The sequence below is a fragment of the Lissotriton vulgaris genome, chromosome 5, assembly GCF_964263255.1.
Source record: "Lissotriton vulgaris chromosome 5, aLisVul1.2, whole genome shotgun sequence".
Taxonomy (NCBI): Eukaryota; Metazoa; Chordata; class Amphibia; order Caudata; family Salamandridae; genus Lissotriton; species Lissotriton vulgaris.
This window is the reverse complement of record NC_141693.1, coordinates 113693309-113718907: the sequence shown is the minus strand read 5'-3', so window position 1 is coordinate 113718907 and position 25599 is coordinate 113693309. Positions and strand designations below refer to the sequence as shown.

At 46.3% G+C, this 25599-nt stretch overlaps 1 protein-coding gene across 2 annotated transcripts in view; it reads left to right on the top strand.

Moving 5' to 3' along the window:
• The first annotated feature begins 4802 nt into the window (after positions 1–4802).
• The window catches only part of CARD9 (caspase recruitment domain family member 9), a 354115-nt gene continuing 333318 nt past the window's right edge, over positions 4803–25599 (top strand). For both annotated transcript variants that reach the window (XM_086921021.1, XM_086921020.1), the window contains exon 1: positions 4803–4903. The gene's annotated coding sequence lies outside the window, so the exon portion shown is untranslated. The remainder of the gene's footprint in view (positions 4904–25599) is intronic.

Sequence of the window (25599 nt, the reverse complement as noted above, 5' to 3'; positions counted from 1 at the left end):
AAGGGCGTGCTTGTTATTTAAATATAATATCTATAACCAAAATTAGATTGTCAGTGATGATCGTTGACATTAGTTGCTCAGTTGAAAATTTTCATGTGCTATGTAACCGTTTCAGATAGGGCCATGACGTCTTCTTCATATTTTACGCAATATAATAACATTCTAAAACAACTTCAAGCACCATAACGACCAATCCAATTGAGCCCTGAATAGGGTCTGTGGCTTTTTCATAAACCACCCTCACTCAAAATACATTTCCTGTGGTCGCCACTGATGTACGTTTTTTCCGTCACCACAAACAGCCCTTCCATTTTGGCCCGACAGTCCTCCGAGTCCTGTCCAAACAATGGGTATGCTGTAAGCATTACTGCAACACAGTGGCGAGGGCAAGCATCCATTACAGCATTCAGTGCTGCACAGTCCACCATCTTAGATCATGTCCGTGAGAGACCGCATGGGGAGAGACATTTATGTTTGCACTATGACACTGGACCTTCAATCACCACTCTGGGGTTGCCTTTGGTTCAATCTGGAGGAGATCTGGCCTGGCAATCCATGCTGATCAGGATTAGAAGGATTTGCATATTGCAGGTCTCTGTCTAGAGTATATTGTGGGTAAACAAATGATAGACTACAATGTGGCCAGAGCAATCACCAGTGGCTGAGTAAGTCGCTTGCTGACTGTGCCACAGGACTCAAGCTGCACCCTTAAGAGAGGCCAAAACCAGTCTGGGGCTGCTTGTAGTCTCCTCTGGAAGAAACCTTACCTGGCAGTGCAGTCTAGATTATTCTAATAGAAGCAGGATCAAGACGGCTTTGCATATGGCAGATCTCTGAATAGAGTGTCATAGTGGAGCAAATGTCAGCGGCTGCGATTAATTCAAACATCCCTTTCATCAAGGTGTTTTTGTTGCAGTAAACAACTAAAGTGGGTTGGCCATACGCCCAAAGTGAGAAGACACCTTAAGTGTCTCACTGTGCCAGAGTACTGAAGCTGCACCCTACTGGCGAGACCCAAATAGCCTGAAAAGGTTCTGGGATTGCTAGTAGTCGCATTTGAGGAGGACCTGGCCTAGCAAGCAGTATAGAATGCTCCTACTGGAAGCAGGACCAAGGCGGACTTGTATAGGTTTTTGCCTAGAGTGGAATAGTGGGTAAAAAACAATGGTACGGAAAGCCTGACCAGAACGATCGCCAGTGGCAGAGATTAATTCAAACATTCCTTCCTCCATGATGTTGTTTGCTACACAGTATACACCTTAAATGCAAAGGATATGCTGGAAGTGGGTCCAGGGCTCACTAAGCCAAAAGAGGCACATTGCACCCTACTGATGATGCTCAAATAGGCTGAATCTGGTCTGAGGTTGGCAGACCCACCAGCTCACGAAGAGAGAGTGAGGTGTGCACTCGGAGTGGGCAGGGCCTCCTGCCGAGGGCTCCCTAAGATGCACTCTAACTTCTTCACCTCCGCCAAGCCACCTTTCCAAAGAAAGGTTGTTGAGGCTGCCACCACTGTCCTGTGTTGTTTTCACACCCCTTAATGGACATCGGCAGCAACAAGCCTGCAAAATGGAGCTGGAAAACCATTCTGAGAGGTGGTTTTCAGTTCGTCTTTGGTGCCACTGTGTCAGTGGCATAACAAAAGCTCCTGAACCCTCCAGAACAGCAAAAACAACAGATGATGGACAGAATGCTGAACCAATCAAATATTCACCCCCAGTCACTGATCTGGGTTAAATCCATTGTTTCATTGCACACCACACCGCCCCAGGTTAGACCCAGCCATATGCAAATCAGTTTTGAGCCTGCTCCCTATGGGAACAGTCCAGCCCTAACTGCCAGTCCAGGTCCTCCCTGGGCCAGAAACAAGCATTCTAGGACTGGTTTCGGGGTTTCACCCCTCTTCAGCCAGGGTAGCTTGAATCTGGTGGTGTGGTGAGCACGGGACCCATGTCTGGGCATACCATTCCCACTTAAGGCGACAAATGCAAACACAACAGATGATGGACGGAATGCTGAGCCAAACAAATATTCACCCCAGTTACAGATCGGGGTTAAATCCATCGTTTTTTTGCACATCACACCATTCCAGTTTAGACCCAGCCAAATGCAAATCAGTCTATAACCTGCGCCCTATGGGAACAGTCCAGCCCGAAATGCCAGGCCAGGTCCTCCCTGGACCAGAAACAAGCATCCTAGGACCGGTTTCTGGGTTTCACCCCTCATCAGCCAGGATAGCTTGAATCTGGTGGTGTGGTAAGCACAGGACCCACGTCTGGGCATACCCTGCCCACTTAGGGCAACAAATGCAAAAACAACAGACGATAGACGGCAAAATCAACAGATGATGGACAGAATGCTGAGCCAATCAAATATTCACCCTCAGTCACAGATCTGGGTTAAATCCATTGTTTTTTTGTACACCACACAATTCCAGTTTAGACCCAGCGATATGCAAATCAGTCTTGACCCTGCTCCCTATGGGAACAGTCCAGACCAAACTGCCAGGCCAGGTCCTCCCAGATCTCTTGACTGGAAGTGAATATTTTGATTTGTTCTGTATTCCATCCATCAAGTGTGTGTATTTTGCTTCCTCGTCCTAAGTGTGCTGGGTATGCCCAGATGTGGGTCCTGGGCTCACTGTGCCACTGGATTCAAGCTATCCTGGCTGAAGAGGGGTGAAACCTCGAAACCGGTCCTAGGATGCTTGTTTCCGGTCCAGGGAGGACCTGGCTTAGCAGTTCGGGCTGGACTGTTCCCATGAGGCACAGGGTCAAGGCTGATTTGCATATGTCCAGGTCTAAACTGGGGTGGCATGGTGAGCAAAAGAATGATGGATTTAATCCTAGGATGCTTGTTTCCGGTCCAGGGATGACCTGGGTTAGCAGTTCAGGCTGGACTGTTCCAATGAGGCACAGGGTCAACACGGATTTGCAGATAGCTGGGTCTAAACTGGGGTGGCAGGGTGAGCAAAAGAATGATTGATTTAACCCAGATCACTTCACTGGGGGTGAATGTTTTGATTTGTTCTGCACTCTGTCCATCAATTTTGTGTCTTTTCCCTCCAGAACTGTGCACAGGTGGTGGCTGAGAGCGTTGGAGGCCCCGTCAACTTTCATTACGCCACTGCATTGTGTGATATCAGCTCCTCACCGGACAACTGTGTGACCGTTATCATGTGACATGCGGTGGCACCGTGTGAGTTGGTAGGTATGGGTTGCTTCTGCTCCCGTTTGTAGAGGACCTGTCCTGATAGTTTGGGCTGGGCTGGGCTGTTCCTATTGGAAGAGGATTAAGAGTGATTTGCATATGGCGGGTGTCTGTCTACAATGCCATAGAGGGTGAATTGCCAGGGGCTGAGATTATTTTATGCATTCCTTCCATCAAAATGTTATTTGTTGTATTAGGGGCTTGTATCCACTGGCGGTAGCTGCAGCCTTTTGCCTCGCAGACTCAGAATCTCACAAATTCTTAGCATGATCACTATACTGGGATGAGAGGCAGTGTGCTCCTTCCAGGGCTGGACTGGCCGTAGCGGGCACCGGGTGTTTCCCCAGCGGGCCGCTAGGGTGGGGGCTGATGATTTTGGGCCCCTGGGGTCCCTCATTGTTACAGGGCTGTTTTTTGCAGCATAGCTGCAAAATCGTCTCCTGTAACAAAATCGGCTGAAACCGGCCCTGGCAAACAGCTCGGCTGCTCCCAGGGAGGCAGGCCGAGCTCTTTGCCAGGGCCAGTTTTGGTTCCCAGTCTGGCCCTGGCTCCTTCCCTCCCCCCCTTGAGTTTGAAAGGTTCCCTTGAGCCAATGAGCAGACGAGCTCACCTTGGAGGCACCGGTAGGCCTGTGGAGTGGTACTGAGACCTGTGAAGACTTTGGCATCATCAGATAATAGCACTATCTGCACCAACTTTGGTGAAAAACGACAGAAACTCTGAAGTAAACGTACTGCTTTTACCAGAATGCAATGGGATGAACTGTGCTGGGTGAGAGGCAGTGTGCTGCATGCCCCCCACCATTATGATTACGTCACCAGTATTTCTGTCAGCAGAAGTGTGGTCAGGCTTCATGACTGTTATGTGAGAGAAAGGTACCCCCTACGTACTTTTAGGTCCAAGAGGAGGGGGAAATAACAAAAGTTGAGAGAAAATCCTCTAAACTGACCTATCTAATTACAATATTGGCTCCAAGCCCCACATACAAAGACTTGCCACATGTATTTATTTGATAAGATTATTTTATTATCAAACGTATATTTTTTATATACTTTTTATGTATACTTGTTTTTACTTTTTTTTTGGTGCTTATAGAGTCATCATATAAAAACAGACATATGTGACAAAATCAGATAGGTTGTACACATTAGAGATACATATCACAAAATACTTTAAAAATATTTTTTAAATACCCCCCCCCCCCCCAAGCAACCACCATACCTGCATTCTCACCTCTCTGTCCAACCACACTCTCATGCATACATGCAATACACAAATAACAATAAAATACACAAAGCCCCATGCCATTGTGCAAGAGGGGTTAGTATGAGATGGGGCCGTCGCCCCTCCCGCCTCCCCACCCCCGGCGCCAGCTCTGACACTACGAGTTCCGGAATACAAGCGGCGGGAGGGCCACGCAAGAGCAGGTGCCCTTGACCGCAATTCTGATGGCTGCACTTGACAAGCAGCGCAATGCGTGCGAAGACATTCAGAGCCGTATAAATGCCAAAGAGCGGCCGAGGCAGGGCAGCGTTTCCGACCAGGAAGTCAGATTACAGAAGTTGACTTAACTAGTTCCACCCACCCACTCACCCACCCACGGAGCGCCGGAAACTTTGCAATACTTACTGCTGTCCAGGGCTCAGGAGATCCTTCATGAGCGAGAAAGGGGAGTCCGGCAGGGAACGCAGAGGTAAGTCCGACCAGGCGCGCAACACCCGTTGGGCTCACGGGGCTTCAGCCCCCCCCCCCGTCGTGTGTGTCAGCCCGGGTGGACACAGCTTCGCGGGCTGGGGCTGGCGAGCATCTAATTGCAGCCGCACCCGAGTAGGTAACAGGTCTTTAAAAGACCATTTACTTGTAAATGAGGCTTTTGAGAAAGAAAACCCGACGTAGACCTGCTGACATATTGCAGCTCTCTTACAATTGGGAAAAAAATGAAATGGGTTAGGCACGCTCTGCCATAAAAGTGGACTTGTACATTTAAACGCACAGTGACGATTCCCTCCTTGAATACGCAGCGCATCTTGGTAAATATTTGATGGCGCTTTGGTTTCACTCTAGTGGAAGGGCTGACATAATTTCCTTCGGTAACTGTTTTGTCTTTGGGGCATTTTAATTGGAAGACGCGGGGATAAGGTGTAAATAAATGACAGTATAATCTGTGCTGTGCCTGCCAAAGCATCACATGAGCGCAGGAATGTAAAACGTGCAATCTTAGTGGCTGTACTAGACGAGGCAAAGCCTTTGCATTCATATTATATGTGAAGTGTTTGAAGTGGTAACCGTGACGTAATATTGGGAGTAAGAATAGCTCTTGTTTGCACTCAGAGTGCTGGGGATTATGGAATGTATTTCTGTATTTATTTTTCAATTTACTGAACCATGAACCAGGCCCTGATAGGCGTCAGAGCTCTACTACCATTTACACACGATGACATCATTGTGCCTTGGGGGCCTGTCTCTTGCTGTTGTTGTGCCCAGGCAGTTAAGTGTTCGAAAATAAAACTGCAACATCAAGGGCGCTTTTAGATGTCTGGGTCTAGATAGAACGTCACAGGCAGGAGCCGGTGAGTTGCCATCAGCGTCACCATAAGTGACACAACATATCTGAGGAGTGTCTGTTAGCAGTGAGACATAATTCACAGAGATGATGGGGGTCCATGTCCTGTGCCTCAGTCGTGCACATCCAAGTTCACGAGGAGTGGACACGGTAGCAGTGGATAGTAACATTTCTGAGTCTTCCACGCAGTGCTCAAACATTTCCCGCTCTGGCAACACGGAGGGAATTCTCTTCTATAGCACACTCTGCATATTAAGTCACATCTCGGCCGTTCTTATTTGTATAATAAAAATACTTAAGAAAACATTGGCTGAGAGAAGCGACATACTGATCTGTTAAAGGTTTTCGTAGTGTGCCCTGATGGGTTCGGCCTGGCTCGCTGACTGGTCTGTGTGATGTATTCACAAGGCCCCGTGGCAGCAGAAGGAGCCTCGTATGCCACCTGAACGTAATTTAAGGACATTGGCATTGAAAGAGATTGACAAGTTAGCGGGGCTCATACATTGCCCTGCTTCTTTTCCCTATTGCTATGACTATCTACAGCACTCCAATGCCTTACTAAATAAATGCACAAAACAGAAGAGCTTTAAAATGAACTAAACAAGGATTTCATGATATGATGTTCTCCTTTCTCATAAGGGGTCAGGTCTTTCCATATTGTGATTGAATGTGGTATCTCTCGCTGCTTGAATCCTGCCTACCTATCAGGCCACTTCTCACACATGCACTTCTACAAAGGGGACTCTTTGTGCGGGTCTTATGTGGGTCTGTAACACCAAAATATGTGTTTTTAGTGCCTTCTTAAAGCAAGTCAAGTTGGACGGATATCTCAGCAATTCTCGGAGAGAGTCCAGATCTTACTGACCGAGTTGATTGGCACTGTCACTCTCCTCAGAGCTTCGCAACACTTCTTACTGAAGTAGCTGTGAGCGCTTTATCTATGGTCTCAATCAATCAGATAGATGGGCCTGGGGCAGAAAAAGCTCTGAAGCCTTCATTTTAAAGTTGACTTGTGGGACTTTCAAAAACAATTTATCCTGAGTTCTTAGATTTTTTATGTTACAGTAGAGTGAGATTCTGCTGGATAGATAGAGGAGGACCAAGTACATATATTCATCCTACAGCAGTGTATACATGTATACCTCCAGCAGTCAAGTTTGAATAGGATTCCATCTTATAACTGGTACCCAGTGAAGGGATTTAGAGCTGCTGCTGTACCATGATTGCTTCTACCCAACGCTGAGACAGGTGAGACATTCTGGGCCATCTGCAACCGATTGAGCCGTGAAGCTGGAGGGCCATTGTAGATGCAGTTATATTAATACAGTCTCAAGTTAATAACAGCCCCGCAACTTCAAGGCAGAAGAGAGTGAGTGCATGACGTGTCTCACCTTTTGCTTGTTGGTAGCAGCAACTCTTAATTACAAGCCCTTGCTTACCTAGAGGCATGATCTGTGTCACGTTTTGGCCTTAGATACTGTCTCTGTCTTTTGCACACTGACTGGGGAAGTTGCGAGAAGGGTGGCTCTCTCCTTGGTTTCAATTAGGATTATAAATGTCTGGGGATAGATGGAGTTCACAAATAATTCACAGCTTTAATGTTCCTTAGTACTAATATACTACATATTTAGGTGCTTTTATTACACAGAATACAGTAGTATACAAAACCATATTTCACAGGGATTGCCATTGAATATAGATTTCATCATCAAAATGATATCCCCCAAACCACTCTGCGGAGCTTTACATTGTGAAGAATATTGAGAGTATGTGGCTTGGAGGACCACATTATGCAGCAAGGTTATCTAATTTGTGTCTACAAAATTGCAATTTAGGTGGCACATTATATATATATATATATATATATATATTTCTATTTTTAGAGTTTTATATTGCACAAACTAGACCCAAGACATCGAGTATCAGAGCGCTTTACATGAGCACCAGTTTTGTTACAGATGTACACATTAATTTTTGTTAAGAAATCAGATGTGTTGATCTTTCCCAGTATTTACACAAAATAAATAGCATTTATATAGCCCATTCTATCCCCTTAGGAGGCGTTATAATAATTTAAATATCACTATTTCTTCTTTTAAAGCACTACGGGTAGAGGAAGCTTTACGCTGACAAAAGGCAACATTGGTTTATGTGAAGCTTACAAAAGTGTGAATCTTCTGCCTAAATCAGGAGGGTTTGCAAGTATACTCAAAATCTGCTCAAATGTATTTATGATAGACCTGCTAAACATATATGTGAGGGCTTAAGATCTGATGTCACTTCTTGTGATGCCATTTCCTGTGATGTCACGCGCTGTGATGTCACGCGCCACAATGTCACTTGCCATGATACCTCTTGCATACTGATTAATTAGGTTAGTCCCCCCCACTTCTTTTTTTAGGACTTGTGCCCTGTATAACTGTATATATGTAACTTGTTAGCGTGATTAGTCTATCTTGTATACCTTTTGTAACTTACCTGGTTCTTTTGTAAAGTGCTCTGACACCTTTGGGTAAAGTTTGCGCTATAACTGTATGAAATAAAAAAATTAAATGCAGAGGTAGCAATGCTGGTAGGTTCACTAAACCCTGACAGGGCAATAATAAAACACGTACCATGGGACCCAGTAATCCTTATACCTCTTATCAGCTGCACCAGGAGACAGTTCCCTTTTGAAAGTGCGCTGACTATAGGGTTTTATCAACTTTATAACTGTTCTCAGTCCCAGGAAGTGACAGTGTCTCTTTAAATAAGGGGAACCCAGATTAAAAGCAATAAACATTAGTGGTGGCTCCAAACAACGAAAAAGCAAATGACAGAAGGCAGTAAAACCCTGCCTTATTTGAAAACAGTCATAGGACTGACGTGTTGTTATAGGAATATACAATGGCAAACCCGCTCAGGGAAACTCCAATCTACACTTCTACACAGGGCATCACTGCGTCTGAAGCCCTTCCTTCTTCACCCCAGATCATAAGTAGGGTCTCCAGCCAGTAGCTCGTGAGCTACAGCAGCTCTCCAGTTCCCTTTAAGTAGTTCACCCATGTGCATCCCAGCTTATTAAATTAGAAAGATTTTGCTTGGTTGAATTAATATACATGTAAAAAATTGAGATTATACAACACCAATAATATTGGTAGCTCTCACTGCGTTTCATTGAACTTAAGTAGCTCTCAGTACAGAAAAGGTTGGAGAACCTAAGGACGACGCTAGATTCCCGAAGAGTGAAGCTAGCTAAGATATAATAAGAATTGGCAAGGCCAAACGGTGTTGTCTTTCCGAAGCAATGCAGTCCTATTGGCTCTTCTAATGCTTTTTATCCGTTTTTGCCGATGTACATTGGAAAAAAGAAGAACAAGCATTTGTAATGCAATAGGTCTTGCATTTGCGAGAGTTGGAGCTATTGGCGTTGTAAATGGAAATGTGTTTTACCTCTGTGTTTTTGTTTAGAGTGTTGTGGCTGGATGCAGTGTACTTTGTACAGTAAAACATGGCAGATCAGGTAACAAGCCAAAGATGAGCCTGCAGTGCGCTTAGAAAAGAAGGAACCAGGATGTCATGTAATAGGAGGAGCACAAAACAAAAAAAAATCATTGATGGGAGGTGGTAGTGGGGGAGGGCACCGCGTGGGGGGGTTAGGTAGCGAGAGCGGTGGTCAAAAATGTTAAATTGTTACTTTACATCCATCCCTGTGCAGCAGTACTCACCAGCTTTCAAAACACTGGGAGTGCATAGGAAAAGTAAAATTTGGGAAGCTGTTCATCCTTAACTTTTCATTTGTTGATTGCCATCTAGATCCCAAACAAGTCATGAAGTTCTAAATTATGAATACTTTAGCCACAGTACAAGAAAAATTCCGACTGCAAGCTCCACAGCACCTAAGAAACGCAACCATGGCTGTGAAAACTAACATAGGGCACTGGCAGGCAGAGGCTCAGAAATTAAGGCAAGCACCACATTTGCCTGCAATGTCAACAAATTATTTTATGCATCCAGGGCTTGCCTTGGACAAACACTTACTTCAAATTGCAGCGACGGCCAAAAGGCAGCCATTTTCACGTTGGCTGCCCGTGGCCTCCGCTCCTCTAGTAACTGGCCATCCAATCTCGCTTGGGCCAGTCCCAGAGTCGGCTGAGCTGCAGTGAGGGGTCCTGGGCAGCGCGCCTTGGGTCAGCTGCCGGCCAGACCACGGTACCATGGGGTGCAGTGATTTGTTCAACCGTTGAGCCAGCACTTACTTTCGCTTTCTCTCAGAGCAACGAGGGAGGAAAGTTACGGGCGAAAAAGCTAAGGGACGGGCAGGGCGGGAGCGAGGCCGGGGAGGGGTGGAACTAATGGAGCGGAAGATTAAAACGAGGACAGGGAATGGAGGTGAAGGGACAGCACACAGTGGGAGGGAAAAGAAGTAACACCGGGAGACCAGCTAGGAGAGAGCAGAAACAAGCGGTCGCATATCTGAAGAGCAGCTGTTAAAAAGAAAAAAAACCCTAACCAGAACATAAAACAGCAGAAGCAGACAAGTCCTACTCCAGAGCCCACAAAGTTCATACAACAGATCATCCTGCAGCGCAAGTGCTGTAGGCTCAACCTAAAATTGGCTTCTTTGCCAATACTGAACATACTGGCAAAAAAAGAAGTGAAACGATGTGTATGTGTCATGAAACTACAGAGTCTCAGTGTGATGACATCAACTTACTTGGTTCACCACACATTCACACGCAGACAGCATGATGAGGCCACCATTTGTTATAGTTACCGTTCCAAGATGGTCTATCTCAGAGAGGTAAATTGAACAAACATTGACAAAGCCACTAGGTCTTGCCTTTGCAAGAGCTATTGGTTTTGCCAATGTATTTTAGCCATGTTGGGCACCAGCGTGGCTGCTGTTCAGCATGGCTAAACGTTTGTAGCATAGAGTAGAGTGGAGTGGAGTAGTGTAGAGTGGCATAATGTGTCATAGATTGTCAGAGAGTGGAGTGTTGCAGCGTTGTAGAATGCAGTTGCGTAGATTAAAATGGGGAATAGTAGACCATAGTGGCATAGAGTGCAGTGGTGCAGAATAGATTGTTGTCGAGTGCATCGGTGTAGAGTGCAGTGGTTTAGAGTAAAATGGCATAGAGTGCAGTGGTTAGAGTAGAGTGGTGCAGTATAGAGTGGAGTGGCAGAGTGGAGTAGAATGCAGTCGCATAGAGTGGATTGCTTCAGAGTAGCGTGAAGTGGCATAGAATGAGTGGTGTGGAGTAGCATGCAGGGTAGAGTTCAGTGGCATAAAGTAGAGTGGCATAGAGTAGAGTGGCGTAAATTGCAGTGGTGCAGAGTAGATTAGAGTGGCGTAAAGTGGTCTGGCATAGAGTGCAATGGCGTGAAATGGAGTGGTACCGAGTAGAGTGCAGTGTCGTAGAGTGCAGTATCGTAGAGTGCAGTGGCATAAAGTGCAGTGTTGGTGAGTAGAGTGGTGCAGAGTAAAGTGACATATAGTTGAGTGATGCTGAGTAGATTTGGGTGGCCCAGACTGAAGTGGTGTAGAGTATAGTAGCGAAGGGCGTAGTGATGCAGAATGGCATACAGTGCATTGGCATAAAGTAGAGTGGTGCACTGTAGAGAGACATAGAGTGGAGTGCTGCAGAGTATAGTGCAGTGACAGAGTGGAGTGGCGAAGAGGAGAGATGCGTAGAGTGACGCGGTGTAGAGTAAAGTGCTGTGGAATGGAGTTGTGCAGAGTAGAGTAGAGTGGCATAAAGTGGATTATGCATGGGGTGGTAGCACACTGCCTTTACAGATAACACATTTTCAATTGAAATGCCCATTACATGTGCACAAACATACAGCACACAAACAATAATGTGTGTAAATGTCATCACCTAGTCTATTGATTTATTTCAATTGCATTAAAATATATGTTTCCACCACACAGTGGTGCTTTTTGTGCATTCCTAATTCTGATATATTCTGAAAAGTCTGCAGTGTTCATTACAGACATGTAAACATTGTTGTGTGCTTAGAAAAAGCCTTTTGCAGCAAAAGTCTCAATTGAAAGTGCACACTCCAGAAAAAAACAAATCTTCGTCACAATGAAGTTTCAAGTGACTCCATCAATTAAAGCCTACAGTGGCTTGCAAGCAGTCACATAAAATGGCAATTACAACCATGGATGTAATTTAGCAGTTTCTAGCTGTGCCTTACCTCTTGTGACTCCCTGGTACTGCCTTGGCGATCACAGGCTGTAAACGTGGTAAAATCAGTGCCAGGAACATAGGGGCAGCTCGTCCTTATGGTTGTCAGTTGGAGTGCCACTCTCCTTTTATTACACGAATAGAGAATAATGGTTAATGGTATATTATCACCATTAGTGTAATAAAAAATGGAGTACAATGGGCAATGGGCAGGAATGGGACTTCCCTGGTAGTTAGGGTAAGTGAAACAATGATTTTAAATGTATGTGCTGTGCATGCTTGCAGGTGTGTTTATGTGGCAGAGGGTGTGTTTATGTTTGAATTTGTGTGTATGTGTAAGCATGTTCTTGTAAGTGAAAGTGAGTGAGAGTCAGTGACAAGTAGTTAGTAATAATGTTTGCTATTGAGTGTAAGTGATTATGAGTGAGTCCCAGTGAATGAGACTGCATGAAAGTAAGAGTGTCTGCAAGTGAGTGATAATGAATGTGTGTGAGGGAATACTAGAAATTCTGAGAATCAGTCTTAGTGAGAATGAATGAGTGACTGAGAAAGAAGAGTTAATGGGAGTACTAGTGAGTGTGAATTAGTGCAAGTGAGTGAAAAAGCATGATTGGTCCAGAGTAAGAGTGAATTTGAGTATGAGGGAGAATGAGTGAATGAAAGTGAATGATAATAAGTGAGAGTGAGTGAGAATTAGGGAGTGATAGTAAGAGCGAGTGCAAGAGAGTTTGTGGCAATGAATACATGAGTGCAAATTTCTGAAAATGAATGAACGAGAATGAATGCAAGTGATTGAGTTTAAGTGACCAGGAGTAAGGGTGTGGCGTCATGTTTATGAGTCTGTCGTTTGCCCTGGCATAGTGAAGTTCATTCCTGTCTTATGGTGGTACCCATGGCAAAAAGCTGGTGCTTGCAATCCTTAGCAAGACAGGCATCTGTGACAAAATACTGGCAGCTGGAGGTTATTCTTGGCTTAATGGTAAAATAAGGGAACTGGCAAACTAGAGGCTATTCTTGGCATATAGGGCACCCCTGGAAAAGTGATGGAACTGGCAGATTTGTGGAAATTCTTGGCATGGGGCTCCTCATGGCATAATGCTCACACTAGCACACTGTAGGAAATTATTGTCATGAGGGAAGACAGCTATGGCGTATGAGAGGGCCAGGAACCATGACAAAATGATAGCTCTGACATAAGGTGATTTTTGACCTGGATGGCATTGATGGCACAATTCTGGCTCTGGTGTATTTTATATCATTATTGGCATAAGAAGGCACTCTTTACAAAAGGTTGGCCCTAGCACAATTGAGTTCATTGTTAACATAGGGGGGCATTCACAACAAATTTAGGAACAAATGGGATCAATTCCTGGGGAGTGTCAGGTTTCACTGGCTGGGCAAACCCTAAAAAGACTTGCATATTTAAGGGCTGTCCCTTTATAGCCTATGACTTTTTAACACATGTATGTGAAAGTGGTGCTTCAAAATATTCCATTTGACCCCATTTTTATCAATTTTTATTTGGGCCAGGACCCTGCCCCCCCCGAGTCTTTGTAGAAGAGGTCTGACTCACTTGCTTGCTACAAGTCAAGGCTAGAATTATGCCTCAGAACAGCCGCGGTACGTCCATTGGGGCGTAGGGGCGTAGCCCCACCAGCCACATAGACCCACCATCGTCGTCGCGTCGTCAATGTGCATCGCGCATTAGAAATCCTAATATTTAAATACAATCCGCCTGACCACCTACGGGAATCCGGGACACACCGGGCGATTTCGGAGTGCGCAGGGGGGTGGCCTCAGCCTACTGCAGCTTGAGTGACAGACAGTCCACACACTCAGGCTGCAGCAGACCAAAGTGCGCAATTGTGATTTGGTGTGAAACTTGCCCGAGCATACGCACTGTAAGTTCCCCTTAGATAGAGCGGGACCAGGGGGTGCTGGTTTAGCCGGCCGCAGCCCCCGGGGTTTACATAGGGCGACTGGGCGAGCAGCAAATGTGCCCCCCTAGCCAATCCTGGCGCTGCATGCAGTGCCAGGATTGGCTGGTCCACCGCGCAGCATCCATCATTGGATGCCGCGCGTGGGAATGGCACACACTGCCTCAGCCGCATTGTTATGGCCAATCACTGTGTGACTTCATGTCACAAGCCATGCAGTGATTGGCCATTTCGCCGAGATGCGTGCGCTGCTGTGACGTCAGTTCTTGTTGTAACGTGGTTAGTCCCTGGAGCTCGCCACACCTCGTGCGCAGCAGAGACCGTGTCCGTGTCACCGTGAATGACTCCCTGAGGCGCCTCACCGTCACCGACGTCATGACTTTCTGTGCAGTGCTGACTTGTGCAACGAAAGGTATTGATCATCAAGAATCCTTTTGCGCATACCATACAGAGGCAATCCAATGATAATCTTATTCCATTGTGTGCTTGCAAGATTAGAAGGCCATTTGCTCTCTGTCCCTCCACTCTCTGGTGGGACAAACTGAACACAGATGCTCTGCTTCTTCCCCATCCACACCTATGTCAACTGCCTCGGCTTCCCAGCCTTCACATCCTGCATCTCAATGGTGTGCACACAGTGCTCCGCTCACTCGGCCTACCGTTGCGTCAAGGCTCCTGCATTAACAAATACTCCAAGAGGGTGAAGCAGCTGGACTCTTAAGGCAAGAGCAAAGTCAGCCATCTTCCGTGATGGCAGTGGAGTTTCCATGGGCACTGTTGTGCATTAATAATACAAGATGATCAATGGAATGTATCAGTTGTATTTTTAACCTAGCTGGGTCTGGTGGCCCTCTTAACATTGGTCTATCTGCATATTTGTTGATCATTTGATTGTGTATTTTTTGTGTAACCCGGACTAAGTATTTCGTTCATATTCCGACTAGTTGCTGGCTGTGAGAAGAGACACATTTTTTTTACTTGGCTGGTACATCTATATTGTGAGTTGTTTATTTTCTTTCTTTCAGAACAAATATGCTTTTCAATACAATTTTTGTGTTCAGAAGTTAATTTATATTCAAGGAAATAGGTTGATTTGAGTCCGGGTGTCTGGGCCTCCTGGCCCTCATCTCATATTGTACGATCCTTCGTGATTTTTAGTGATTTGGAGATTTGCATTACTTCAAAGAGACTTGCAGTGATTTCTAAGTGACAAACAATTCGTGTAGGTCCCAGGGCACGTCGCTTAGGTTTCTATGCAAAAATAAAGACACGAAATGTAGACAGCAAAACAAATTAAGACAGTAAATAGCAATCAGAAAAATATATTGACACCCTATAAAATCCCAAACAAACGTGAAAGTTGTGGATATTTGAGTACTTCTAGTCTAGCCTGAAATGGCTCCTGCTCTTCCCCATTACCTTAATTTTTGTTGCTGGAAAATCTGACACATGGATTTTACACCACTGTAAGTGTCCTTTATATAATTGTAAAATGTCACAAACCCAGATTTTGTGATTGAGTAGGATTTAAGATCACATATTGTTTTTTTGTGCATAAAAGTATGAGAATCTGCCCCACGGCGAGAAAAGGCATGAAGCATGTAAATATAGACATAGAAGCATAAAGAGTATTGGCCATCTTTAACGAGAGAAGCATCTATCATTACTTATTCTGCATATCTGAAAACATTTCTGCAACAATTTCTTTTCAACTTTTGCTTGCCCCACATTGGTGAACAAACTGTCTCAAGCACCATTTCGTAGACCGTCATGCAGTTCTAATGGCCGCTCTTCTAAATGTGTGTCACTACCACTCAGCATTACTGTCCTTTCTAGCTCTTGAACTAGGCACTTACCAGATACAGTATTAATACAGTATCTTCAAGTTAACCCTAATTGAGGGGGTTGAATTATTCAGTGTATGTATGTAGTGGTATTTATATAGGTGAAAGACCAGAACGCTGTACATTGTTGGGAGACGATCTATTAGAGGTGTGAGTCAAGCAGGTATAACACAGATATATTTCACTTGTTCTATTTCACATTTTATGTAATTAATTACAACATTAATCATTAAGTTATATGCTGTCAATACTAATCTTCTGTAAACCATCAACAATCACAGCTCTAGTCGTAATAGATCTGGAACACCCTCAAGGTGTTTCCAGAGAAGGGAGAACCTATCTTAAAGTGATATATACTTAAAAAAATATTTATTGCATTTCAGGATACTTCCAGCAGCGTGCCAAGGGGCCCACCCTGCAGAACAGGAGATTTACAAAAAAGAATGCAGACATTTTACTTTTTTTGTTATACAATTCCACATCCCTCCCCCAACCCATCCCAGAACACCCAACAGGCAGAGCATATATAACATGATCACACTTATGCAATATAGTGCAGCCTCCAGTAGCTCAATAGGTCTTACATCTAAATCATTCAGCACATCAAACCAATTATTCCTAAGCAATTATAGCAAGTGCGGATATTTCAACAGGTATACGGTAGTGGCGCCCACAAATCTTTAGGCCTGGAAGTTGCAGGTAGCTCCTTGGCATATACTTTTGTTTGTTCTTTGCAGTCCACAAGATCTCGAATACAATTAATTAATGTAGGGCCCTACTTGGCACCTAATGCATTGCGACAGCATGATTAGCAAACAGAGTAGGTATGGCAACAATACGTCTATTGCATGGTTTAATCTTTTTTACCAGCCCGAGCAGACACAGTTTGGGTGGGTGTACATTCAATCCTTTCAAGTATTATTTCAGTGAGCACCTTTACAACTTGCTGTCAAAAAACAAATAGAACAGCACATTCCCATGCCAGGTGCATAAAGTTAGCCCCATCCTGCCCATTCCTAGTGCATCTTGCATCCTCGCTCATTCTAAATTTCAACAGCTGCACAGGGGTGTAATACAACTGATGCTGGCATTTAAAATGTATAATGAAAGATTACAATTGGCAGTCAGGCACCCCATCACTTTGCAGCTGGACTCCCAGCTTTCCCATGTCAAGTGCACCGTCCGCAAGCTCTTCATTCCATTTATCGAATGAGGAGGAGTCCAACCACTCATTATCCCTTTGGGAAGCTTTATATAGTCTGGTGTTCTGCCCTCTACTTTCCCTTCCTGTTAAAATCGCCTGTAGTGCTTTCAGAATCTTGGGCTCTGTAGGGAACTTGGGGTATAAGGATCGCACTGCCAAGCCCAGTTTGGTGTTTGTGGACCCAAGCATTGCATAGTACTGGTGACCAGCCTGAAAATCAGCCAGTGACAAAAAGGACCCATTCAAATATTTGTCGCCAAGTTTGGTAACCCCTGCATTTTGTAGAACAGCTAGGGCCCCACGCTCCTGCGCCACAGTGATACCAAGGTGTGCAGCAATCAGCATGTCTCATGAAAGTCTTATAGTCTGAATTCAGCACCTGAGTGTAATAGGACGGAATGTATGAAGCTCTGTGGTTATACTGAATAAGCAGCTACCTATGTTATGCCACCTATTAATGTAATAACTGCACTTTCACAATTGCTTTATTAACCTTCCTGCTTTCTCAAATTTGCTTGAAAATGCACAATTTTTCTTCTCTTTTAAAAAAAATTTCTCGGGGAGGGGGTGGGTAACCCCCCAAACGCACCTTATGGGGTTTGGGCTCGTTCGCTCGCTACGGTGCAGTATGCAAATCAGTTTGCTCCGCACCACTTTCAAATGTCACCAGCCGCCCCTGGCCCAAGCTAGTTTTATAGTTTTGAGGGCCTGGAATAGGCTGAACTGTCACACTTGTAGCAGTGTGCTGGTTAGTAATTGTGTAGGTACTGTCACTGGCAACGCTGGCAGTGGCAATGGGTGGTGCAAACAACAGAGGTCCTGGCACTTATGTTTTTATTAACACATTAAGCACTGTGCACATCCTTGTTAAGAGTGTTGGTCCCAGCTTACAACGTGTGCTTTGTTAGAACGCCTGGGCGGGCTTAGGATGCCTTCATGCCAATCTTGACATGGGGGCACCTGCCAGCTGCGCTCTGGTCACCTATTAACAGGTACGGTTTAAGTGTTATCAATTCAAAACTCTTGCTCGAAATGTGTTCAAGCCTCCCTGAAACCTATCGAACTTCTGGGTCCACAAAGTGCAGAGCAAGGACTACATCCCTACTCAAAGGTTACAGACGGGTCATTGCCCCTCCTTGAGACCATGCTCATTTCCTGTCCGAGAAATGCACAGGAAAGGGATGGAGGGAAGAGGATAGTACAGGCTCTGATTAGCAGTGCAGCCCAGCCCTGCCAAGTGCCACGCATCAAGGGTTATGATAATGCATTTTGTGCCAGTCCTCTCAATGCAAGACTGAAATGATTTGTCATGCATTAATCTGCCTGTAGGAATTGCTCCCGATTCTTATCATTCTCTGCTGTGTCAAAGGCATGATATATCTTCCTACTGCCCAAACGCAGGTGGCATCAACCAGCTAAGATCAACATGGAGTTCAGGTTGCATCGTGGCTACTGATCCTTTTTATTAAGAATTATTTAAAAATTATTTAATACATGTCAGCCGTGCAGCCCATGTTTACGTTTTTCTTCATCTTACACTCCTTAAGGGAATATGTTTTCCCAAATGTTGCATTTCTATAGTTTTTCCATGCAGCATATGACTCTTTTGTAATTCATACTGTGAACAGAGTTGCCCCTTGTGTTTGGGGAGTGCATGTGTTGGGTGGTGTGTATGGCAGGGCACAAGCCTGTTGCTGGGATATAATGATATTCAGACTACATGCTCATCCATTCCTCGGCTCCTGGACAGAGTGCTTAGGTATTGGATTGTCACACATGCACTAACTGTAATCAAGGATGTTGATTCACCAAAATGCCAATAGTATCAGAAGTGACATCCCATGACCCTGATGACAGCACAATAAGTGACAAAGCTGAAATCCCACAATCACTTCACGATTAATATAACAGTACAACACGCACATCTCCATTTTAGATACCACCAATATCAGGGTGCCAACATATTCTTTGAAGGTTCTGAGGCAGGGGCGGCTGGTGACATTTGAAAGTGGTGGGCGCAAACTGATTTGCATACTGCACCGTAGCGAGCGAGCGCAGCGAGCGACCCCGAACCCCATAAGGGGGATTTGGGGGGTTACCGCCCCCGAGAATTTTTTTTAAAAAGAGAAGAAAAATCATGCATTTACAAGCAAATTTGAGAAAGCAGGAAGGTTAATAAAGCAATTGTGAAAGTGCAGTTATTACATTAATAGATGGCATAACATAGGTAGCTGCTTATTCAGTATAACCACAGAGCTTCATACATTCCGTCCTATTACGCTCAGGTGCTGAATTCCGACTATCAATCAATCAATCAATCAATCAAGCATTTATATAGCGCACTACTCACCCGGAGGGTCTCAAGGCGCATGGGGAGGGGGGTCCGCTACTGCTCGAACAGCCAGGTCTTGAGCTGCTTCCTGAAGGCGAGGTGGTCCTGGGTCAGGCGGAGGTGGGTCGGGAGGGAGTTCCAGGTCTTGGCGGCGAGGTAGGAGAAGGACCTTCCCCCTGTGGTGGCTCTTCGGATGCTGGGGACGGCGGCGAGGGCGTGGCTGGTTGATCGAAGCTGGCATTTGGGAGCGTAGAAGTTGAGGCGGCTGTTGAGGTATCTAACTATAAGACTTTCATGAAAATCTCAGCTCTAAGAGTAGAAGAAGTTGCACAGCAGTTGGGAAAACGCATTCACAAAGCATTGGGAACCACGCCTTACCTTTACCACGTTTCCATTAGAACACATTCAATGTGATAATTAAGGGAGCAGAGCGCATGGGAAACCTATTTAGTGATGGGCCGAGCAAAACACAACGAACAAATTAACTTCTTTCATCTCCTTTATTTCAAACCATTTAAAACTGCTATGATCCTGCTAGATGGTGAGGGAGGCACCAGAAGGAGATTTAATCGGTCAGGTGTACTCTTTGGGCATGGAAGACCCTTGCCAAGCATGCACAGAGAGAAAATATATATGCACCAGACATGCTGATTGCTGCACACCTTGGTATCACTGTGGCGCAGGAGCGTGGGGCCCTAGCTGTTCTACAAAATGCAGGGGTTACCAAACTTGGCGACATATATTTGAATGGGTCCTTTTTGTCATTGGCTGATTTTCAGGCTGGTCACCAGTATTATGCAATGCTCGGGTCCACGAACACCAAACTGTGCTTGGCAGTGCGATCCTTATACCCCAAGTTCCCTACAGAGCCCAAGATTCTGAAAGCACTACAGGCGATTTTAACAGGAAGGGAAAGTAGAGGGCTGATCACCAGACTATATAATGCTTCCCAAAGGGAAAATGAGTGGTCGAACTCCTCCTCATTGGATAAATGGAATGAAGAGCTTGCAGACGGTCCACTTGACATGGGAAAGCTGGGAGTCCTGCTGCAAAGTGATGGGGTGCCTGACTGCCAATTGTAATCTTTCATTATACATTTTCAATGCCTGCATCAGTTGTATTACACCCCTGTGCAGCTGTTGAAATTTAGAATGAGGGAGGATGCAAGATGCACTAGGAATGGGCAGGATGGGGCTAACTTTATGCACCTGGCATGGGAATGTGCTGTTATATTTGTTTTTTGGCAGCAAGTTGTAAAGGTGCTCACTGAAATAATACTTGAAAGGATTGAATGTACACCCACCCAAACTGTGTCTGCTCGGGCTGGTAAAAAAGATTAAACCATGCAATAGACGTATTGTTGCCATACCTACTCTGTTTGCTAATCGTGCTGTCGCAATGCATTAGGTACCAAGTAGGGCCCTACATTAATTAATTGGATTCGAGATCTTGTGGACTGCAAAGAACAAACAAAGGTATATGCCAAGGAGCTACCTGCAACTTCCAGGCCTAAAGATTTCTGGGCGCCACTACCGTATACCTGTTGGAAAATCCGCACTTGCTATAATTGCTTAGGAATAATTGGTTTGATGTGCTGAATGATTTAGATGTAAGACCTATTGAGCTACTGGAGGCTGCACTATATTGCATAAGTGTGATCATGTTATATATGCTCTGCCTGTTGGGTGTTCTGGGATGGGTTGGGGGAGGGATGTGGAATTGTATAACAAAAAAAGTAAAATGTCTGCATTCTTTTTTGTAAATCTCCTGTTCTGCAGGGTGGGCCCCTTGGCACGCTGTTGGAAGTATCCTGAAATGCAATAAATATTTTTTAAGTATATATCACTCTAAGATAGGTTCTCCCTTCTCTGCAAACACCTTGAGGGTGTTCCAGATCTATTACCGCTTGAGCTGTGATTGTTGATGGTTTACAGAAGATTAGTATTGACAGCACATAACTTAATGATTAATGTTGTAATTAATTACATAAAATGTGAAATATAACAAGTGAAATATATTTGTGTTATACCTGCTTGACTCACACCTCTAGTAGATCGTCTCCCAAAAATGTACAGCGTTCTGGTCTTTCACCTATATAAATACCACTACATACATACACTGAATAATTCAACCCCCTCAATTAGGGTTAACTTGAAGATACTGTATTAATACTGTATCTGGTAAGTGCCTAGTTCAAGAGCTAGAAAGGACAGTAATGCTGAGTGGTAGTGACACACATTTAGAAGAGCGGCCATTAGAACTGCATGACGGTCTACGAAATGGTGCTTGAGACAGTTTGTTCACCAATGTGGGGCAAGCAAAAGTTGAAAAGAAATTGTTGCAGAAATGTTTTCAGATATGCAGAATAAGTAATGATAGATGCTTCTCTCGTTAAAGATGGCCAATACTCTTTATGCTTCTATGTCTATATTTACATGCTTCATGCCTTTTCTCGCCGTGGTGCAGATTCTCATACTTTTATGCACAAAAAACAATATGTGATCTTAAATCCTACTCAATCACAAAATCTGGGTTTGTGAATTTTTACAATTATATAAAGTACACTTACAGTGGTGTAAAATCCATGTGTCAGATTTTCCAGCAACAAAAATTAAGGTAATGGGGAAGAGCAGGAGCCATTTCAGACTAGACTAGAAGTACTCAAATATCCACAACTTTCACATTTGTTTGGGATTTTATAGGGTGTCAATATATTTTTCTGATTGCTATTTACTGTCTTAATTTGTTTTGCTGTCTACATTTCGTGTCTTTATTTTTGCATAGAAACCTAAGCAACGTGCCCTGGGACCTACACGAATTGTTTGTCACTTAGAAATCACTGAAAGTCTCTTTGAAGTAATGCAAATCTCCAAATCATTAAAAAGCACGAAGAATCGTACAATATAAGATGAGGGCCAGGAGGCCCAGACACCCGGACTCAAATCAACCTATTTCCTTGAATATAAATTAACTTCTGAACACAAAAATTGAATGAAAAAGCATATTTGTTCTGAAAGAAAGAAAATAAACAACTCACAATATAGATGTGCCAGCCAACTAAAAAAAAATGTGTCTCTTCTCACAGCCAGCAACTAGTCGGAATATGAACGAAATACTTAGTACGGGTTACACAAAAACTACATATTCAAATGTACAACAAATATGCAGATAGACCAATGTTAAGAGGGCCATCAGACCCAGCGAGGTTAAAAATTCAACTGATACATTCCATTGATCATCTTGTATTATTAATGCACAACAATGCCCATGGAAACTCCACTGCCATCACAGAAGATGGCTGACTTTGCTCTTGCCTTAGAGTCCAGCTCCTTCGCCCTCTTGGAGTATTTGTTAATGCAGGAGCCTCAACGCAACGGTAGGCCGAGTGAGCGGAGCACTGTGTGCACACCACTGAGATGCAGGATGTGAAGGCTGGGAAGCCGAGGCAGTTGACATAGGTGGGGATGGGGAAGAAGCAGAGCGTCTGTGTTCAGTGTGTCTGTTGGACAGGCCTCGTGGAAGGCCCGCTTCCTCCCCGCATGACAAGGACCGAACCCCTACTCTCCCTGTATCCCCGACAAGAACCATCCCGGCAACCCGCTGGGGCAACCCACGACCCGGCCACAACGGAACTCCAGCCCCGAACACCCCAGTACCGGCTGGCCCGGGCCCCCGTCAGCACCACTGCCCCGGCCCAGCCGCCATCTTTGGACACTACCTAACAAGGCCGCGTGGCCTCGGCTCGACCCCAACCCTGGGCCTGGCCAGGCCCCGACATCGAGGCACCACCATCCACCCAGGGGGTGAAGAGACCACTTGGCGGGTCAATGGGAGAAGGAGTGTCAATGGCTCCCCTCCGCCAGGTGTCGATCGCCCCCGGCCTCCCCGGGCGCTGGCTCCACCCCCCTGCTGGGTGTCTGGACTCCCTCATCCCGGACCTCCCGACCTCCCAGTGCGAGGGTCCGGACATCAAAGGAGCCCAGACCTATAACTGGGGCAGCTCCAGAGCAGGAAGGCAGTTGTATCTTGGAGTCGAGAGACACCGTGAGGAACTCATCCTTGAAGGCCTGCTGGCGCTGCCGCAGCCCTCTCTTGTGAACCATCTCCGAAGCCTGCTGGCGCTGCCGCGGCCCTCTGCAACGTGAACCATCGTCTTGGCCTGCTGGCGCTGCCGCTGCCTTTCTCGTCGTGCACCATCTTCGTAGGCTGCTGGCGCGGCCGCGGCCTTCCTCGTTGTGGACAATCATCCCGGCCTGCTGGCGCTGCCGCGGCCCTCCTCGCAGTGAACCTTCGTCGTAGCCTGCTGGCGCTACCGCGGCCCTCCTTGCTGTGAACCATCGACCTAGCCTGCTAGCGCTGCCGCGGCCCATCTTTGCGGACCCCCAAGCTCGAGGATTGTGAGCTTCCTTCTTGCCGCACCTGTACCGGACCGGTACTAAGACTGTCCCGCTACCACTTTCCCCTACAGAGACTAGAATTGAGAGGACCCTCGTGTCCTGACCCCACTGTACCGTATCACCTCGCCTCAAGATTCGTATATAAAGTGTGTTGAACTCATCCTTGTGTGGTATCCATCTGTGGGGGGGAAGTTACTTGTCTGTACGATCGCCGGAGACGGCCCTCACCGGAGGCCTCTCCCCCTGTACTCGGCCGACCCTCCGGGTCCCGTCTAACATTGGTGGCCAGCGGCGCGATCCGAGCCAACGCATAATCGTACAGAGAGTGACTCACCCCACGACACACAGCCACCATGACAACAAAAGAGAGCGGAACAACGGAAAAATTCCAGATGGAAAAACTAGAAGAATACAACCACAGAGAACTAAAACAATTCTGCATAGAACTGGGCATTGCTACCACAGGATTGAGCACGAAAGAGGACTTCAAACACGCCCTGGAATCCTGGGCAGAGACGGGTATGACCGTACCCCAAAACCAAAGCCAAGAGACATCCGAAACCAGCACCGCGCCGACAGAAGAAAGAAGACCGGGTCTCTCACCAGAGGAGGCCCGAGAACGAGAGAAGAGCAGGCTCCACGAATTGGAGCTGGCTCGACTTCGCTTGGATGGAGAACTCAAATTGGCGGAACAAAAAATAACTTTGGAACACTTACGGCTCCGAGAGGAGCGAGAAGAGAAACAAAGGCAGAGAGAGTTAGAAGAGAAGAAGCTAACCTACGAGCATGAGCGCAACTTGAAGGAACTAGAGATTCGGAGGCATAACAAAGACCTCGGGGTCCCCGGACACCCGAGCCCCCCTGTCCCTACGGACCCCAAGGTCCACATCCCCAAGGATGTCGTCAGAGAATATTACCGGAACGATGATATCCAGCAATGGTTCAAAGCCTACGAAGTAGCCATGACCTCCCACCGGATTCCCCGGAGCGACTGGGGAGCCGGGTTATGGGGGAGGTTTGTCAACGAAGGGCGAGACGCCCTGCTGCAACTCCTGGACCATCAGATGATGTCCTACGACCACATGAAAGCCGCTCTCCTCACTCGATACGGACTCACGTCCGAGATGTACCGCCAGAGGTTCCGCGACTGCAAACGGATCCCGGGTACGACTTGGGTGGAGTACGTGAACTTCTTTAGCCGAGCCTTCGAGGGGTGGATCAAGGGCAGCAAGGTGACCACTTACGAGCAACTCTTTGACCTTATTGTATGGGAGCACCTCTCTAATAACTGCTTCGTCGAGCTCCGGCAGCACCTCCTTGATAGTAAACTGACTGAACCTCGGCAACTCGCCGTTGAGGTTGACCGGTGGGAGAGCACCTGAGTTTCCCGAAACGGGCCCAGCGAACAGAACAGAGCCGCCCAAGGGCTCCATCGCCCCCGAGGGGGAGGGGGAGGCCAGGCGCGGGGAAGAGATACCGTCCCGGTGGCCCCCGCCAGCAACACCCCGCCCCCGACCGGCCGGGGGAACCTCCCGATGCGACCAGGTTTCCGCGCCAACGTTACCTGCCACCGATGCCAGCGACCCAGCCACTATGCCAATGATCCCAACTGCCCGAAGAACCAGAGCCCTATGCCCCGCCAGGTCGCTGCCGCCGTCCTGGGAGAAGAGCAAACACAAGAAGACACTGAAGAGTACGAGCCAGACCAGCCCGAGTGGGAACCCGCCGCCATGTCCCTGGTCTGCCTAGGGGAAAGAGACCTGATTCCGCGGGCACCCCTTCCCGCCAACACGCAGAAGTACAGCCAGTGGGTCAACATTAATGGGCACCGGGCTGAAGCCCTCCGCGACACCGGGGCCAGTGTGACCGCAGTCCGCTGTCATCTGGTGACCCCGGACCAGATCTTGCCTAATATCCTTTGCCCCGTACGGTCGGCCGA